The following is a 4,190-nucleotide window of genomic DNA, read 5'->3' on the forward strand; positions in this document are numbered from 1 at the left end:
ATTATTTCAGTCGTTCTTAATGTATCAAGCGTCTATGTGCAAAGAAAAGCCAACAACTATGGTTAAATGAAGATATAGCCTAAAGATGCTTTGCGGGATTTACGGCATAACCAGGTTTCATTCGCCTGGGCCTCTGGGCAGTTGCCCCCCCCCCCCCGATTGTCACAGACTGATATACGAGATTCGAGTTGCACCGTGTTCGAAAACGAAATTCAAAACCATACTGAGGGTAATTTGATACGTGTATTGAAAGATCAAGGTGAAAGATCAAGGTCGGTTGTCAAAACGAGAAGCCTGGGAGAGTAATTATATGTGCTGACTTGGCAACTTCTATGCTCACGTGTTGTTTCAAACACGTTTTGTAATTCTATAAAAGTAGCATCAGGAGAAATGTTCTTAAAACGCCACATTCCGTAATGATTATGGTAAAAGATAACGTGTAATATAAGCTTCTTATTTCCTGTGTATTTCACAAACCTTTTTTAACAGATTTGTTAGTATGATATGTAGATGAGTTATTTTGGATGCAATTAAAAAGTTCAAAAGTCAAGAGCTGTTATGGGAATCTTAAAAATCAACTACGTCTTCGCTAAGAAACATCAGCGTTTTTTAGCTCTGGTTTTGGTTTTGGGAGAAAAAATGTCAAATAGTATAATCACGTTAATATTCATGGTGATTTGATAGTACAAATATAGTTATATAATGATAAGCAAGTTCTGATCTTTTGAACAGTGTGAGAACAACTGCTGTCAGTTTCCCGGTATTTTTGTGTAATTACAACACTAAAAACCGGATCACGATTCCCCACGGTGGATTGGTTGGATTTGGATTCCGCGCAAAGTTACATGAAGACTATCTGCGCTAGCCATCCCTGATTTAGCATTGAAAGACTAGAGGGAAGACAGTTAGTCAGCAACATCCACCGCCAACCCTTGGGCTACTCTTTTGCCAATAAATAGTAGGATTGACCGTCACATTATAATGGTCCCAAGACTAATAGGACGAGCATGTTCGGTGACGGGGATTGAACCTGTGAGTCTAAAATTGTGAGTAGAGCACTGTAACCACCAGGCCATGCCCAGCATCCCCGCGGCGGACAGAACGTAGATAGTCCATTGTACAGCTTTTCTCTAAAAACAAACAAATATTACCAAATCTGAGCCGATTGTTTTTTCTCTTGGAAAGAAAATTATAACATTTATACAATCGGACGGAAACAGATAAGTGGCAATAGATACTGGATTAATTTTTAGGCCTTTTCTGTATGGGCAGCTAACTTTGATCACAAGTTCTGATAACCAAGAGTGATTATGTATTTAACCAAATCCAATAACTGAGGCATTGACTGTTGGTATAAGCAAATACTAACGAGGATTTCATACTCAAAAAATACCTGTCTAATCTCAAGGTGAGCTTCTGTTTATTACTGAGAAAATTGGAGAAGAGAGAAGATAATAGCTAATTATTTTAATTATAGCTTCTACAACTTGTAACAAGTCTCCGACTTTCATTTATATCAGCTGCAGAACGGTACTTATGGCAAGATTTAATTAATTAACAGCAATTAAATGCTTGATCCTTGTTAAGGAAGATACTCGGAGTATGATATACTAGTAGAAACCCGCCATTTTACAATAGAACACATAAAATAAACTATCCAGCCAAATGAAACATTATTTGTAGCATTCTCAGACAGCATATAGCAGAAGAGATCTTTCAGGAAATATCAAAAACATAATTGTAAAAGTTTTTAAAGAAAAACGATAATTATTACAATAACAACCAAAACTGAATAATGCGTTACAAAACAACGAGTAAACTATTATGTTAAGATTAAAATAAACAAAGTTATAATCAAGTCAAGTTGAAACTGATAAGTAAGAGTTAATACACCATTTGTTGAATAATAGAAACTTAGTATCACATATACATGCTTAATATTATGTACAGGAGCTGTAGAACGAAAATGGCCTATACAGTAGCATTACTTATTGTTGTTGTTAAAGGCACCCCAGAGAGGCCATTGGTTCATTTTTAGTGTTCATCTTAGTGGCTTGTCTAACTTAAAATGGCCGTGGTTGAGCAGCCAGACTTGCCTTGAATATCTATGAGTCTTCACTACCAATAAACCTTCCTAGTCGGAAGGACAAATACGGCTGTTCAAGTATGATAACCAAACACATCGCTTTGCGGCTGGCCTCGAACAGTAAGTAACTTTAACGTACAAGTTCTACCATTCCACTAACAAGGGATGGAGATGTGTGTGTGTTTGTGGTGGGGGGTGGGAGTAGAAATGAATATATATTGCACTACAAAGTTGATGCAGCAGGTTTGTCAGAGATTACAAAAATGTGGACTAAAGTGTGTGTATTTGGAACGAGCACATGCAGTTAAAATTTAGAATACACCTGAGAGAAAATAAATAATTGGTATTTATGTTGATATAGGCTGCCATCAATTCTCGAAATTGTTAAACATATAATATTGTTTTTTCACCATTTTTTATTTACCAAGGACATTAATTCTTGAAATGTTTTTACCCTTACCAAGGATACTAGTTCTTTAAATGTTTTTAACATTAACAAGCATATTAGTTCTTTACATGTTTTTAACCATAACAAGGATGTTAGTTCTGTTACGTATCTGCTTGTTTGTTAATTTCCCGGTATAAATTCTTCCCGAGGAACTCCAGCGATACAAGACCTTTCTTAAATAAAACGAGTTTATTCTTTCTCGTTACAAACTTTGTAATACACTTAATTTCCACAGTCACTTTAACTTAAACACACGCTATAATTCACAATGATTCACGCCCTTTACTTACGGTGCCTACTGCTCGCTTGAATCAATTATCTATATCTAAATCTGTCTATCTGCAATTATATTTCTACGTTATTTGCCGGGCTTACATACTAAAATAGAGGGCGCCTAGAAAAGACTAAAGTTGCCAGGAACAGTCATGATCCTTCTAGAAACTCCAGCGCGCATGCTTCCAGAGTCACGTGACTTCCGCTGTCGTAACAGTTCTTTAAATGTTTTTAACCAAACAGACAAGAATAATTGAACGGTAAAATATCGTTTAAAATGTTAACTAACATTGTAAGAATGTTGATTGCTAAGCCATAGATCAAGAATACCGGTTGTTAAACATAAAGATAAATTAGATGTTTAAATAATTTGTTGTTCGGGTTATAAAAGCATGCCAAATTTTTCGAAAAGACTCCAAGTATTAAAGGAACAGAGTTAACGTTAGATATGAGATAAATTACTAAAGCTGCCAGAAAAAGTGATTCACCGAAGGACTAGTGAATTATTAAGAAGATCCAACATTACTAGAACTATGCAGGCGACTACTTGTTCCGTAACCAGAATGTTATATAATTAATAGAACTTCCAGTGCGCATAATTAAATCTGCTAAGAACGACACATTACTAAGAAGTCAAGTATTTATTTTATTAATATTTATTGTTTATATTTGCCTTTGTCTGGATTTAGCAATGAAAACAGGTAGCGCATAATGGAAAACGAATAATTATTTAAAGCAAATGACAGATTTAATGGATATCATATACTTCGGTGACGTCTTATTTTACATAGCTTGATTTTCTTCGTTACTAAAAGTTTAAATTCGAAAGTTACTGGTTATTAAAATAATGTGTACTAGAAAAGAAATTAATCTGCCTACACCTCTGATTCTCAAGGCTTATAATTTCAGAAGCATGTAACAGTTAATTTGAAAGCACCTACAGGACTTTAGTTGTCCATTTGATGTAACAGTTAACTTTAATGCACCTATAGGGTATTAGCAGTCTACGTGATGTAACAATTAGTTGTAGTGCATCCATAGGGTATTAGCTGTCCACTTGATGTAACAATTAATTTTAATGCATCTATAGTGTATTAGCTGTCCACTTGACGTATCACTTAATTTTAACAGACCTATAGGGAATTAGCTGTCCATTTAACGTAATGGTTAATCTTAAAACGTCTATACGGCATTAGCTGTCCAGAGTAACAATTAATTTTAATACACCTATAAGGCATTAGTTGTCCACTTGACGTAATAGTTAATTTTGTAACGACAGTGTAAGTCATGTGACGCTGGGAGCATGGCGTTAGAGTTTCTCGAAGGATCTTGAATTTGCCCGCAAGCTCGAGTGTGATCTAAATGCCCTCTTTATTATTTTAT

At 35.2% G+C, this 4,190-nt stretch overlaps 1 long non-coding RNA gene across 2 annotated transcripts in view; it reads left to right on the forward strand.

Moving 5' to 3' along the window:
• Positions 1 to 4,190, forward strand: part of LOC111086488 — a 41,502-nt gene that overhangs the window by 13,994 nt on the left and 23,318 nt on the right. The gene's annotated exons all lie outside the window — the stretch shown is intronic.

The sequence above is a fragment of the Limulus polyphemus genome, unplaced genomic scaffold, assembly GCF_000517525.1.
Source record: "Limulus polyphemus unplaced genomic scaffold, Limulus_polyphemus-2.1.2 Scaffold1139, whole genome shotgun sequence".
Classification (NCBI taxonomy): domain Eukaryota; kingdom Metazoa; phylum Arthropoda; class Merostomata; order Xiphosura; family Limulidae; genus Limulus; species Limulus polyphemus.